Source organism: Sceloporus occidentalis, unplaced genomic scaffold (assembly GCF_023333645.1).
Source record: "Sceloporus occidentalis isolate IW3139 unplaced genomic scaffold, rSceOcc1.0.p SCAF_1, whole genome shotgun sequence".
NCBI lineage: Eukaryota > Metazoa > Chordata > Lepidosauria > Squamata > Phrynosomatidae > Sceloporus > Sceloporus occidentalis.
The window spans coordinates 199,169,179-199,185,431 of record NW_028316981.1 but is presented as its reverse complement, the minus strand read 5'-3'; the positions used below and the strand labels follow the sequence as shown (position 1 = coordinate 199,185,431).

The 16,253-nt window shown below is 43.7% G+C and overlaps 1 pseudogene; it reads left to right on the top strand.

The window, feature by feature from the left end:
• The first annotated feature begins 2,884 nt into the window (after positions 1-2,884).
• Positions 2,885-5,291, top strand: LOC149323219 (tripartite motif-containing protein 14 pseudogene; annotated as a pseudogene).
• Positions 5,292-16,253: the final 10,962 nt, after the last annotated feature.

Sequence of the window (16,253 nt, the reverse complement as noted above, 5' to 3'; positions counted from 1 at the left end):
ACGCGGAATTTCGGACTATGTGTTCTCAATAAAGTTATTTGCTCTTTCAACACACTGGACTCTTTGATGCACAGAAATTCTGAATTTGCACAAAACTGACACTTTCTTCTCTCCTCAATCCTCAGCTCCATTCCCAGCCATACAAAGCAAAACACACACACACACACACACACACATCTAAACAGACAGGCAGAGCTATATGTAGAAAGGAGAGCCTTCCTTCCCTACCTTTCTCTCCTGAGTCAGGTTCCTTTCCTTGGGCTTCATTCTGGCCTCCTCCAAGTCTCCTCAGATCCAAAGGAGGGAAGGAGGCACGCCTTTCTTTCCTGTAAAGGCATCCAGCGGAATAAACAGCAGCAGCAGAATGAAGGCCCTGGTGATCCCTGTGCATGGTCAGGAGGGGGCCTTTGGGGCATGTGAGCATGCGCACTCTCAACCGTTGAAGCCATTGCTGCCCTCACAGATTCCTCTGAGTAAGGGAGGGAGGGGAGGGCCCTTGTTGGTTTGGAAGAATGGCTTGAAGGGCTTCTGGGGGCCCTTGCGGGGTTATAAGAAACAAGGAAGCCCCCTCTCCTCCCCCAAACAAAGGCAGGGGGCCTACAAGGCTTGCTTTCCTTGCTTCCTTCCCAGGTATTTTGGGGGTATAATAATAATAATAATTACTCATACCCCGCTCTTCAGGCAAATTGTTAATTGGACATTTCCCTGCTCTGAGAAAAGGGGGCAGGGGGGATCCTTGGGGAGAGGCATGGCATTTGGGGGGGGAGGATCCAAATATATAAAGGGCTTTGAGGAGCCCCCTCCCTCCTGGAAAGTGGGGCAGAGGAGAGGCCCACTCTTCTGATGCCTCATTTGTGGGAAGATTTTGTGCCAAATAAAGAGCATCACACAGCATAGGCTTAAGTAGCATTGGAAACAAGCTTTTTTGGGGGGGAGTTATCTCTGGGGTCTTGAAGGGAGAGTGTTCTATCTGGGGGGAGGGGGGAGAGAAGCCCCAAATTTAGGCCAAAGCCAAGAAGAGGCTGATGGAGGGACCCCAAACCCCCTTCTGGGGAGAGAGACATCCCCCCTGGCAACCTGGGAACTAGGCTTAGATGCCCACAAGATACAGATTAGGCAAACCCCCCCCCCCCCCCACATACATACCTTTTTCTTCACAAGAACCCTGCAGATGAGGACCAGCAGAGAGACTCTCAGCCCAGAAAGATTGTCCCCCTTTCAGTTCTGGGAACATGCTGAAAGGGCCTTGGACCCCCTTGAAGGAATGTAGGTTAAAGGAGGAGAAGGAAGGAAGGTGTGAAAGTGACAAGGATAGATAAGCATAAAGGGACTGCTGAAGTGAGGGGGGGGGGGGGGAGATCATCTGGGACCTGACTCAGGTGTTTATCACACAAAGGTTTTTGAAGCTCAGATCCGGGGTGACTCCTGGTTCAGCTATGTGAATTCACATTATAACACACATGTTTTATCACACTTGGTTTCCCTTCCATTGCCCTTCCGAATTCAGGGGGAATCGAATCCAAAGCAAGTCACATGATGCGGATTCACGCAAAGCGGAGTGAGTGCACATTGTATTACCACACCGGTGCATACCATGCAGATACAACGATTCAAATTGGGACCCTTGTGCATGCTCAGTGGGGCTCTGGACGCATCCTGAACCTTTGCACTTCCGGGGTGAAGAAGGGAGCCTGGTTCCACTTTCACGTGAATGCTAGCCTCACCTGAATGACTGCTTCACCTTTCTTCCTCCCTTCTATTTTCTGGCAGCCAAATTCAATGGGGTACTCCATGTCAGAGCCCCCATCCATTTCAGCCACATCTACATCTATCCTCCTGTCATTCTCATCTATTTCAGCTACATCTATCCTCATGTTATTCTCATCTATTTCATCTGCATCTACATCTATCCTCCTGTCATTCTCTTCATCCATTTCACACACATCTACTTCTACATCTATCCTCCTGTCATTCTCCTCATCTATTTCAGACACATCTACATCTATTCTCCTGTCATTCTCATCTATTTCATCTACATCTATATCTATTCTCCTATCATTCTCCTCATCTATTTCAGCCACATTTACATCTATTCTCCTGTTGTTCTCTTCATCTATTTCATCTACATCTAGTCTCTTGTCTTTCTTCTCATCTATTTCATCTACATCTAGTCTCCTATCATTCTCTTCATCCATTTCATCATTCCATTATTATTATTATTATTATTATTATTATTATTATGGAATTATTATTATTATTATTATTATTATTATTATTCACTGCAAAATAATCAGTGTAGAACCTGCAGGTTTACTTGGAAGTAAATCCTTTGGATTTGAAGGAGCTCCATTTTGGAGGATTGAAGAAATGATCTGGTTTCCCTTATTTTCCATGCTCTCTAAAATACCTACCGGCCACCTTTTCCTTGCACTGTGTACCATGCCTACCATACTGTAGTTGAAGTATGGAAACTCACGAACGCAAGGCAGGCAACATTCAAAACTTGTAAAAATGTTCTTCTCCCCTGCCAGGAGTACAGTGCAATAGAAAAGGAAATGTTGAAGCAGAGGATCCCTGCAGAGTAGTTGGCTCCGGTGCCTGTGACATTTGAACATGTTACAAACCACTTCAAGAGCTTTGTGGAGACCATTCAGTCCATCTTCTAGAAGCCACTCAAAGTACGGCTCAAAAAAGGTAAGCATGGGAGCACCAAGCTGTTCACCAGTGATGTGGGTGTTTTTTTTAAAAAAAAAATCCAATGCTTTATTTTGCTGGGGAAATTTTTCCATACCTTCCCAAACCTCTGTCTGTCTATCTGTCTGTCCCTCTCCCTCTCTGAATCAGATTTTTCTCAATTTGAAATAGAAATGGTAAGAAGTGCAGAATGTCAGTGACTGAAGCTGAAGGTACTACAGTTGTGCCCCAGGAAAAGAAGCTGAGCTGTTGTTATATAGAGAGACAGAGGTTGGGGGAGGTTTCAGGTGTGTTCAGTTTTTTGGTGAAATATATACTATTGTTTATGGATTATAAATACTCTAATAAAATAATTTTTTCACAAAGCTTTGAATATGCTCAAATATAAAATTTAATCCAAAGGTACTAATTTGATGTGTGCCTTGAAGTCAATTTACAACTTAGGATGATACTAAGGTGACCCTACCACAGGGCTTTCTTTGCAGGTTTCTTCAGAAGGTGTTTGCCATTGCCTGCCCCTGATGCTGAGAGAGTGTAACTTACCCATGGTCCACCCAATGGGTTTCCATGGCTGAGCCGGGATTTGCACCCTGGTCTCCCAATGTCCTTGTCCAATGCTGAAATCATTAGAATGCGCTGCTCCTCAAATGTGCTAACATCACTGGAGACTTTTCTAGTTCCGCTTTTTCTTGAAGACCCACATATATGCTGGGCATCTGCGATTCTACTTGATGTCCCCCTAGTCCAACTTGGAAAAACAGTGTCATGCAGTGAATCTCTGCTCAGCTGTACAAACCCATAGGTGAGCCTGGTCAAGTCATACTCTTTTCAGCCTCATAGGAAGAAGACAGCAAAAAGCCTCCAGACAAATATTACCAAGAAAGCTCCATGATAGGCTTGCCATAAGTCAGAATTGACTTGAAGGTACACAACAAGTCCATCTCTCCTGTCTGGCTCGTAGAAGGATCTCTTGGGAATGATCTTGGAAAGTTAGAGGAAGTATCGATTATCGTGTCAGAAATCTCAGTGTTGGAAGGATTCCCAAAAGTCGTCCAGTCCAAAGTGTGCTTATTATATGTTGCTGCAGCAACTCTGGACCAGAAACTGCTAGAAGAAACACACATATAAGTAGAGGTGGCAGGTGGACCAAGCCTATTGGTGCTGTGCTGTAAGAGTCAGTCCTTGCAGAAGTGGGCTGGTGAGAGCTGACAGATTTGCCTGCATACTAGCACCACTTGTTTTTGACCCTGGAAAAAGTGCAATTGCAAGCATAATACACCATTAGAACAAGAGTGCATTATTACATGAAGTGATTCTGCCAGAAGGAGTTTGCCTTACTGTCTTCTGTTTTCCTTTATATTTAGATTGGGCAAACAGGTGGTGAAGTTCAGGTTTGGGTTATTTGTTATTCTAGGTAATGATGAAAATTCAAGGCAATGAGAGAAGTGCTTTTCCTTGTTTAAGAATTCTGTATTTTAGCAATGTGACTTATAGTAGTGTAGTGGTTTAAGTTTTGAACTCATGAGATGGTCCAAATCCCAGTTTCACAAGTCAGACTCTCCTAGGGGCTGTACAGACTGCTTCTTTTAGTGCCAGATCGGGGCCGCAGCAACCGCACACCATGGCCCTGATCTTGCCTTTCCATGGAGCACAAGGAGCCACAAAAAGTGGCTTCTTTCTGCGCCACAGAAAGGGTGCCATAGCTGCCAGTGCCATGGCTCTACAACGCTCCTTAGGCTCTACGTCATGTAGGCACAATGCCAGAGGAGTGACATGATGCTGCCTGCTGTGCGGTGCAGCACACAGCATCATGCCAGCCTGTGGGCAGATTTGAGTTGTGCATCATGTGGACGCCATGGCCCAACTTGGCATCCAGGCCAGCCTTAATAGCCAGTCTGTACAGCCCCTCAGTCTCAAGGGATGGCAATGGCAAATCTTCTCTGAAGAAACTTGTCAAAACCCCATGATAGGTGATGTGTCATCTCTGAATATTTCCCTACAGATGCAAGAACCCCCACACTGGAGATAAATAGTTTGCATCCCAGGCTGACCTTGTCTGAGGACCGTCTTTCTATAAGCTACTGCTGGAGGAGAAAACTGTACCCTTCGCACCCACAAAGGTTTGACAAGCTCTGGCAGGTCTTGAGCAGAGATTCCTTCCTTGCAGGGAGCCATTACTGGGAAGTGGATTTACTTCAAGCTCAGCAAGGATGGTGGATTGGGGCAACTTATCCTTCTATCAAGAGAAAAGGGGACTCTGAATTTTGCCGTCTGGGCTGCAACTGGGCATCTTGGTGTATCAAAAGGTTTGACTTTGAATATTGGGCATTCTGTAATGGAGAGAGAACCTCAATTCGGACAGAGGAAGATCCTGAACAAGGAGAGATTTTTCTGGATTATGAGGCTGGCGTCTTGTCTTTTTACAACGTAACAGACGGGATGATTCACCTACACACATTTCATGCCAAATTTACTGAGCCAGTTTACCCTGCGCTGAGGGTGTGGCAAGGAACAATAACAATATGTAAGATAAACTAAAGGCTGATAGCAACAACAACAAAAAGATGGAACTGAACTCTTGCTTCTCATCAGGCTATAGAAACGACACTTCTCGATAACTATTCCAATAGGTACTTCTGAATTTTTTTGAGTAGGGGGAGAAAAGAGTAGCGATACTATATATAACTGAATCACTTCTTAGATGGCAATTCATTTTCCAAGAAGACAGCTTTATGTTTTGGGATGTTTCCTGCATGTACAAATGTACAGATTTGTTATTGGGTGCAGAAATTCTATGTTTCTAGGAATTTCAACTTTCTTAGTCACTTTATAGAAGCAAGTCCCTTGTCCAAATAGCTGTGTATATTTGTGGTACGCACTCTGATATTTCAAGTGCTCTATAGTCCTTGATATAAAGTTTCTGCATCTCAACGTCTGTTTCTTTATATAGACTCTATATATAGAGCCTATATAATGTCTGACTTTATAGAGAGACAGTGTGGCATAGTGGTTGCAGTATCGTCCTACAGTTCTGGAGACTGGAGTTTGATTCCCTGCTCAGCCATGAAACCGACTGAGTGACCTTGGGCAAGTCACATGCTCTCAGCCTCAGTGGAAGGTAATGGCAAACCTCCTCTGAACAAATCTTGTCAAGAAAACTCTATGATAGATTTGCCTTCAGGTCACCACAAGTTGGAAACAACTTGAAGGCACACAGAAACAATATAGATAGTTTTTTGTAGGTTTTTGGGGCTATTTCAGTTCTATACAGGCTGATGGAACCCAAAAGGTTCCAAGAAGCCCTAGAGGGGTATACGGTTGGAACCGATGGCGATTCCATTGATGCCCTGACTGATATCTGGGATATCAATCTTTCCAGGGCTATACACAGTATCGCTCCCAAGCGCCCTCTCAGACCTGCTTCCAAAAGGAAGCCCTGGTATACGGAAGATCTCCGGGCAAGGAAACGAGTTCTGCGACGGCTAGAGCACCGCTGGCAGAAACACCAGCGCTTATCCGACCAGACTCTCCTGGACCATCTTTTGAAGGACTACGGAGAGGCGATACGTGCAGCTAAGAACTCGTTCTATGGTGCACGTATCGCGTCCGCGGAGTCGCGTCCGGCAGAGTTGTTCAGGGTTGTGAGGGAGCTAACTCAGCTCCCCCCTGCCCCGAACCAGATCCTTGAACCTTCCAAGGCCTGCTGTGACCGTTTTAACAACTTCTTCACGGATAAAATCTCTCGGAAAAGCGAAGGTCTGGATGCCAGCATTAGAGCAGAAACCAGAGTAGAGGCGCCCAGAGCTTCCGTGGACTTGGTTAAACTGGATCACTTTGAGTCTGAAGTACCGAGGATGTGGACAGGATCCTTGGAAGTGTTAGGAAGACAACCTGCTCTCTCGATCCCTGTCCCTCATGGCTGGCGGCTCAGGGGGGACCGGTGGTAACCTCAATGTTACACCGGATCATCAATACATCCTTTAGGGATGGGCAATTTCCATTGAATCTAAAATTGGCCACTGTAAGACCTTTATTTAAAAAGCCCTCCCTTGACCCCCTGATGCACAATAATTATTGGCCAGTATCGCTGCTGCCATTTTTGGGTAAGGTGATCGAGAGGGCGGTTGCGATCCAGCTCCAATCGATCCTGGATGAAACGGATTATCTAGACCCATTTCAAACTGGCTTTCGGGAGGGCTACGGGGTTGAGATTGCCATGGTTGCCTTGGTCAATGACCTCCGTCTGGGCATTGACAGGGGAAGCGTGTCCCTGCTGGTGCTCTTAGACATCTCAGCGGCTTTCGATACCATAGACCATGGGATCCTTCTGGAGCGCCTGGTAGAGGTGGGAGTCGGGGGCACTGTGCTCCAGTGGTTCCGGTCCTACCTCTCTGGGAGGTTCCATATGGTGCAGCTGGGAGACGTGTCCTCCGACAAGAGACCCCTAACATCTGGGGTCCCTCAAGGAGCCATTCTGTCTCCCATGCTCTTTAACATTTACATGAAACCGCTGGGAGAGATCATCCAGAGACATGGGGCGCGGGGTTATCAGTACGCTGATGACACCCAAATAATTTTCTCTATGTCTCCGACTGATGCAGTGACCGGGGATGGCATCTCTCCTCTCGTGGCTTGTCTGGAGTCGGTAATGGGCTGGATGAGGGAAAACAGACTCAGCTTGAATCCAGAGAAAACGGAAGTGCTTGTGATAGGTTCCCCTGGCCCGGGGATGGCAGTGGTTCCACCTGTCCTGAACGGGATCACGCTTCCTGTGAAGGACTCAGTACGCAGTTTGGGGGTGCTCCTTGACTCGTCACTCCACCTTACATCTCAGGTGGATGCGACGGTCAGGAGCACCTGTTATCAGCTTTGGCTGATACGCCAACTGCATCCCTACCTGAGCTGGGGGGACCTAGAAACAGTGGTACATGTTCTGGTAACCTCTTGGTTGGATTTCTGCAACGCGCTCTACATGGGGCAACCCTTGTACCATACCCGGAAGCTGCAATTAGTGCAGAATATGGCAGCAAGACTGGTCACTAATACACCTAGGACCAGTCACATAACACCGGTCTTAAAAGACGTACATTGGCTGCCTATCCGCTTCCGGGCGCAATACAAGGTGTTGGTTATAACCTATAAAGCCCTAAATGGCTTGGGCCCAGAGTACTTAAAGGACCGCCTCTCTCCGTACAATCCGCCCCGTACACTCAGATCCACCGGGCAGCATCTGTTAAGAGTTCCGGAGGCTAGATTAGTTAATACTACTAGAAGGGCCTTTTCCACCTCGGTCCCTACCCTCTGGAACTCGCTGCCCATTGAGCTCCGTTCAGCAACCTCCCTGGCCCAATTTAAGAAGGGGTTGAAAACGTTCTTTTTCAAGCAGGCCCACCCCTGATCTTTTTTGTCCTGAGTGCCCTCTCCCCCCTCTGTTAGTAGCTGGTGATTTGGCACAAGTTCTTTTATTGTTTAACTGTATTGTTTTAAAATTTGCATTGTATGTGTGATATTTATTGTTGTTAACTGCCCTGATGTTTCGAAGGGCGGTATATAAATAAAGCTATTATTATTATTATTATTATTATTATTATTATTTGGCCATGTTCCTGGAAGAAACTCTGCTAGAACATGGCCACATAGCCCGAAAAACCCACAAAAAAACTATGGATGCCGGCCATAAAAGCCTTCGACTTCACAAACAATATAGACTTTGAATGGTCTATATGGTGGCTTTTCCCCCCATAACATGAAAAGTCTTTCCAGGTCTTTCCTGAGTTGTAAGCAACCCAATACAGAAGGTCAACTGATACATACAGATGCAATTTTTAAAACAAGAAGAATCAGAGCCCTTTTACCATCATTTCTTTAGTATGTGAAAAGTACTTTTAAGCAAGTTACCTTTCAGCCTTGAAAGAACAACATGCTTCACTAGTTCTGGAGTGGGGGCGATAAGGCCTCCAAGGCCTTGCAGTGGAATTAAACATTGGCCTCTCTACTCTGTCTTGTTTTGTGCAGCTGCAGCATAACTTGCAACTTCCCTCTCTCAGTATGTTTGTTATTGTTAACTGCCTTCGAATTGACCTAGACTCATAGTGACCCTGTGAATGAGACATTTCCAAGACCCCCTATTCTCAACCTCTCTGCTTAGGCCCTACAGGCTCAGGTCCATGGCCTCCCTGATTGAATATAGGAATCTGGTGTGTGCTCTTCCTCTCTTTCTACTACCCTCTGCTTTTCCTAGCATTATTGTCTTTTCAAATGAGTCACACTTTCTCACGATGTAGCCAAAGTATGACGAAGTATGACAGCCTCAGTTTAGTCATCTTGGCTTCCAGGGAGACTTCAGACTTGGTTTGTTCTAGGACCCATTTGTTCCGCTTTTGGGCTGTCCACAATATTCCCAGCACTCTTCTTCAGCACAACTCCAAAGAGTAAATTTTCTTTCTATAGGCTTTCTTCCCTGTCAGCTCTCCCATCCATACATGGCAATTGGAAAAACAATAGCTTGGATGAGTCTAACTAGTGTTCAGTTCTGTATCTGTAGTATGTTTGACCAAGTATGTATATCTTCCGTTAGTATGATGGAGAGCAAATTAAGAAACGCGAACCACTAGTTACCTGAAATATAACTGGAACAGTCTTGGGCTTGAAGAGTAGTCAAATGATCTTGGTGTAATTTGTGGAAATTTACTTAATTCCCTTTTTTCTTTTTATACAAACAAAATTCTTTCAGGGAAGAGCTTGGAGCTCTGATTGCATGTTTGATGTGCCAAACAGGAGCTCAGCACTGATAACTGAATTCCTGAACCCTACAAATGGCAAAAATAATAAAGTTGTCTGGGTGCCTTGGGAAGTGTCTACTTTATCTACTTAAGTGACTGATAACTGACTCAGAATGAGATGCAGTCTGCTCCTGTTTTCAGTGAGTTGGGATTGGTACAAGAGCAACTAAAAACAGCATATTCAGGGGTAGTCCAATTGCCCATGCAAGAAAATGCAACAAAATCCACAATCCACAAAACAGTGGGAATTTTATTGGACCAGCTAAAAAACATAAAACACATCATACAAGCTTTCAAAGATTCACTGGCTTCTTCATCAGGAAAGTAAGATGTAGCCCTACTCAGAAGCTGAACTACTTGGCAATGTGTTTCTCCCTTGTGTCCCCCATCCCCCAGTAAAGCTCAATAGTAATCCAATCATATGATACAATCATATTGTAATTTCCTAGCTTTGTATACACACACATTCCTGCCCACAATGGCAGCAAGAGCTTTAAGCTAAAGTATGGTGATATCTTTGGTTCAGGTCCCTATGCACTTACACCATTTTTGGGGGCCTTGCCCATTACTGGAACATGATCCTCATGCAGAAAACCTCCAAAGTTTGACCCTCCGGTTGAGAAAGGCGGGGATGTCTCTTTTTCTGGTACTGTTATAGCCTTTCTGTTCCCAAGACAGCTGTCTTTCTAGGTTCTGTCCTTGGCAAGCGCTGTTCAGTACTTGGGATGGAGAGGCCAAGAGAACTTCTCAAACAAGAGCTCAGCAAGAATGCCCCATTTTTACCCATTGTTCAGCTCCAAGCCTGCTTTTAACTGTCAGGGCACCAAAGGAGCTGCCAGGATTCGCCTATGACTTTCGGAGAACCAGAAGCAGAAAAAACAACAAACTTGTTCTCATGGACACCAAGTGTAGAAAGCAAATCTGACATTTTATTGTGTTTTCATTATTTAAAAAAACCCCACTAGCCATTCTTTTGTCATTTTCTTAAGGCAAACATTAACAGAATGCATAATTGTAATTTGAAAGAGGACTGGGCAGATATTTAGTCAAACCAACAGCAGAGGGATTTGGAGTATGTTGGCTCACTTCCTCTGGGATATCTACATACTGGGACAACACATGCCAAAGCCACATTCTTGGATTCTGCAATTGTTACATTCCATGGAACACCACAGGCTTCATATCCCTAGATGCTTATGCAAAAGTAATGCCCCATTATAGCGGTCCAGGAAGGACACTGTGAGCTGATGCGCCTGATAGCCCAACTAGTGGATAGGCCTAAACTGACAACAAATGACTCACAAGTGAAAATGAACCTTTGGAACACTGTTACCAACATTTGCAAACACCTTTATTGTTCAAAATCATCAAGGATAATGCAAGATTATTTAAGCACAATTAAAACTACAGAAATCAAAAACTGGATAAAATGATTATGAATCAGCTGCACAGGCTTATTACAGGCACATTGATTTTAAAAAATGACATAATGTACAAAGGTTTGATCTCCTACATCCCAAACTTTCCTCAGCACTAAACCCAGGATCTTATTTCCTAATGAGCTAGTTTCTATTTGCAAATTTAAAGAACATATATCTAGATCCCATGGTAAAGAGCGAGGCCACAAATTTACAAGTGGTGTTAAATGTTCACCTATGTTTGTGCCTTCCTAATGCATGAAAGGCTTCTTTAACATTGAGTTTTACAACAGTTCACCTCCCATTTGGTAGCTACAACTGGAGCCATGCTCCATTCCAGCACTTAAAATACACTTACAAGGTGTGCCAAAAGTCATGCCTCAGAGACAATTATTCAGGTTGAGTCTCCCTTATCTGGATTACTTCACTGGACTAAAACTTTGCTCCATGCCTTCAGGCTATGTGTGTAAAGTGTATATGAAACATAAACATTTAGAGTTGGGTTCTATATCCAAGATATCACACTATGTTTATGCAAAAGACTTCTAGACTAAATCTAGGAGATACATGGGGGAAAGATACCAACAAACCACACAAATTGACAAACCAGGGAAAACCCAAAAATATGAGGTCAAAGAAAGAAACAGAGAAGACACCAGGAAGACAGGTGAATGAGAGAAGGGGAAAGAAGAAGAGGAGGAAGAAGGAGAAAAAGAAGTAATCTAGCCAATTCTAACAAGAGAAAGAAAAACAGGTAAATAAATAAATAAAATTATTGTTTTTCTTATTTAAAGGGGATTAGATTAAATTAACTCTAAATTTTCATGTAAAAGAAGATAAAATGTATATAAAGACTATATGATGGAATATAAAGGGATTAAATTCTGTACAAAAAAAGATCTTTTGGAAATAATATGTTTGAAATTTGGGAAAGAATTTGTTTCATTGTCAAAAAAAAGATAAAAGGGTTTAGTCTTATATAGTAACCTAAAAATATAATTAAAAGAAATAATCAAAGATAGTGAGGGCCATTATGAAGGAATAGAGGTTGAATGACAACCACAAAATATACTGATGGTAGGCATCTATGGTACATTAGAGAATAGAGATAAATTCTACAGGAAACTAAAAAAGAGTTAATTGATTATAATTAAGAGAGAATACTAATACTCAGGGATTGGAATGGAGTATTAGATCCTAAAATTGACAGGAAATAGAAGAAAAGGTAAGGAATAATCAGAGGAAACTCCCCCCCCCAAAAAAAACCCACGTAATGGGACAGTTTTCATTAGTTGATGGATAGAAGTAAAAGTATGGATCAGCCAAAGACTATACTTTTTTTGTGACAGACATGTATCACTCTCATGAACTGACATGGTTTTAATGTCTAAGGTATTAATAAAGATAAATAGAGGTACAAAACAAGATTGCCCCTTATTCCTGCTACTATTTCGCCATGTAATTGAAATATTGATTAAAAGGATATGAGAAGATAAAGAAGTCAAGGGAATAAAAATTAGAAGTAACGAGTATCAGATTAGAGCATTCATGGATGATTTATTTTAGTTTTGGAAGATCCTCTGGAGAATTATTAGAAGAATTTAGTGAAATAACTGGTTTAAAAATTTAGAATTCTTATTTAGTGAAGGTTCAGTCAACATACTCCAACCCTTCTGAAGTGCTTGTCTCTTTCTAGAAGCTATCAAGGATTTCTACAGTTGTCCCTCCGAATTCAGGGCTTTGGAATTCACGGGTTTGATTATTTGCGAGGTTGCCGTTTCACCCTCCTCCCTCCCCTCCGTCTAGGGTTGCCAGAATTGTCCACTAAAACCAGGGACAAAATGTGGAACAAATTCTAGACCAAACTGTAGGACAACTGCAGGACAATACTCAGCCCAAAATGTAGGACATTTAAGAAAAATGGTGGACCTTAAATGTCCCACATTTTGGGCTGAGTTTTGTCCTGCAGTTGTCCTACATTTTGATCTAGAATTTGTCTTAGATTTTGTCCCTGGTTTTAGTGGACAATTATGGCGACCCTACCTCCGTCCATGGCACTCCTTTCAATCCCTTCCTTCCCCTCCACCATTACCTCCTTCTTTCACCCCCCTGCGTAGCTTAGCCTCGGGGTCTGGGATGGGGCCTTCCCTCAGTCCAGTGGAGAGTGAGCTAGGGTGCGGGGGCCACCAGGGCCTGTAATCTATGCCCCACCGGCCGGCCGCCATGGCAATTTCCCTTTCCCACTGGGTGCATGCCCCACCCCGCTTCACCGTGACCAATGAGTCCCCCCTTGCTTTCCCTCTCTGCCTCATTGCTGTGGAGCTGGATCAGCTGATCCAGTTCCAAGGCAATGGGGCAGAGAGAGGAAGCAGAGATTCTCCCCCCTATTCCTTTTCTCTGACCCATTGCCTTGAGGCCGGATCAACTGAGCTGGTTCCAAGGCAATGGGGCAGAGGGTTCCCGTGCTTGCTCCCTTTCTCTGCCTCATTGCCTTGAGGCCGGATCAGCTCAGCCGGCTACAAGGCAATGGGGCAGAGGGTCCCCCCGCTTGCTCCCATTCTCTGCCCCATTGCCTTGGGGCTGGACCAGCTGAGCCAACACCAAGGCAATGGGGCAGAGGGTCCACTCGCTTGCTCCCTATCTTACCCCCAATGCCTTGGGGCTGGATCAGCTGAGCCAGCTCCAAGGCAATGGGGCAGAGGGTTCCCCCCTGCTCCCTCTCTCTGCTGGATCAGCTGAGCTGGCTCCAAAGCAATTGGGCAGAGAGAAGGAGCAGAGGGTCCCCCCCCCACTTGCTGCCTTTCTGAAACATGCGCCCATTGAGAAGGGGAATCGGTATGGCGGCCGGCCCTGGTGGCCCCCGCACCCTGACTCACTCCCCCCCCCAGGCTGAAGGAAGGTCCTTTCCCAGCCCCGGAGGCAAAGCTAGGCAGGGGGGTAGGTAAGGAGAGAGGGGAGGGAGGGGATGGAAAGCATGGAAGAGAGAGGAAGAGGCTTGAATATCCACAAAATTTCAAATCTCATGGGGGTCCTGGACCAGATCCCCTGCGAATTGAGGGACGACTGTATTTCTTTCTAATTTCGTAATACTCCTGTGGTAAGGCATTTAGATTTTCCTTCTGTGGTGATCATACAGTTCTCTCTCAGTTGCTTCTTGGCCTTAATGCCTATAATTAGGCAATCCCTATCAAACCGTTTAGGACCTCTTGTCTGCAACAAGGCTTTTGAACGGGGATTGTTTTGGAATTAAAATGGCACTCGGGGCATTAATCAAAGTAGAAAAATTGCTTAATGCAGAGATGGCTTCAGAAGTTCCCATTACCAAATTTCTTAGGGAATTAAGGGAACCCACAACCTTGTAGCTGTTGTTTTCAGTCCTATATAGTCTCTTGTGTTTAAAACCTAAGAGACTTGTCTTGAAACTGATGTTTAGCACCCAAGTGGACAACATTTGATAAGGAGAGCATTGCCTGGAGAGGAAAATGTCTTACTCTCAAGCCTATTTCCTACCATAAAATCAGGCACTCTGCTGAACTAAGAATGTGAGATCAGTACTTAATCCATCACACTACTTCCGTGCGCAGATACATCAGTGAATTCAACACATTTATCAAAAGGGAAAAAAGCATTTAAAATTGAACCAAATGATGAGCCGCTTCGCCCTTTCAAACAGATGCCATCACAATTCGCCTTAAGGTCTTGAACGCTGCTGAAGGCCATCCCAGGCGTAGCTCTTCCCAGAAGAACCAGGGCAAAAAGGAGCAGTAAAATACCAGTCCGTTTTGGCTGCCCAGTTCCTTTTTCCCTGTCTGCTTGAGGCCTTAATCCCTTCAATACAGAATTGGCTCTTAAAATTGTTAGAGTTGGCAGAACTAGATAAATTAACATCTCTATTTGAAAGATGAAAAAATAGATAGATTCGTACATGTTTGCGAACTAGTAATAAGATATATTAGTAATACGTGGGGTGAAATGCTAGTTATCAGCTTTACAGATTAACAGTGATAGATTGTGTCTATTATTTTTCTTGTTTCATGAATTAGATCAATCATTTCATGTAGTTTTAGTAGTAGTAGTAGTAAGATTGATTGTTACTAACGGTGCCAAAGGAACAGTACATAATAATGATAATTGCCAATAATAATAATAATTATTATTATTATTTCAAATAAACAACAGGTGAAGTTGGATATAGAGGAAAGATTGAAAGAGACGGTATGTGCAATGTGGAATAACAAGGATGTGGATGTAGGAATTTTGTTGGATCAGTATGTGTGTGTTTTTTTTAAAAAAAATCTGTTTTTATGCTTTATTATGCTTAATAAAATTTATTTTTTTAAAAAAAGAAGATTCTTAAATAAAGTAATAGTTTCTCGGACATTCCCAAATTCTAATATAATGGCCTCTTTTAGACTATTAGATTGCCTACGAGGCATGATTTTTGGCACACCCTGTATAAAGTCGCCTGAACCAGAGCTCTGCAACAACTAGTTGCAAATAAGTTACTCTTTGTTCAAAATGACCAATGTGCTGCTATATAAGCATGTTCACCTGCCAGAAAGAAAAGACCCCAGGGGATCACATCTCCAAGCCTCTTCTTTGTAACTTTGCAGCTTAACACAAACAGTTCAATTTAGAATTTCACTTTTTTCAAAGACATCTTCAATAATGGTTTCATCTTCCACAATTGTAACTTTGACATTCTTTCCAAGCAAATCAAAGATGCCTTCTGGTGGGTAATCTTTGGGTTCCCCTATCTTGGCTGTCAGCATGTCCAGAATAAACATTGTGCCTTCTGGGATCCAGATTTTAGCAATTCCAGATTTTCCCAACTAGAGAAAGAGTAACGAAGAAGGTTAAGTTACAGGCTGGCTGTCCTGTACTAGAAAGGTTTTGAGACAGATGTGGTTAAGAACTGAAAATGTGACATTCTCACAAGGATATCCCAAAATCTATCTAGTCTGACATGCTGTTTCCAAGAGTGGCTAGCCACCTATTTTGAAAAGTCCATAAGCAGCACCTAAAAACATTTGCCCTTTCCCTGCAACTGGTACTTAAACACTGCTTTCAAACATTGCAAAGCACCCCTGAATCAATCCCTCTTTCTCAACTTCAGTGGAATGCTTCATTTACAAGAGGAAAAGACTTCAGTTTGGACCCTATGAACAGAATAATGATTTCAGTGGTGTGCATGAGTCAAGGACTGCTAAGTCAATTGGGGAAGATATATTGCAAGCTATTAATGTGAAGTAGGCCCAACACTGCAACAATAGTCTCTCTTTTCCAGCAATTATATTATTATAGAGCATCTGCTAAGATCTCTTTCATCCCAATCTTAGCAGCCACCCGTGAAGGAAGA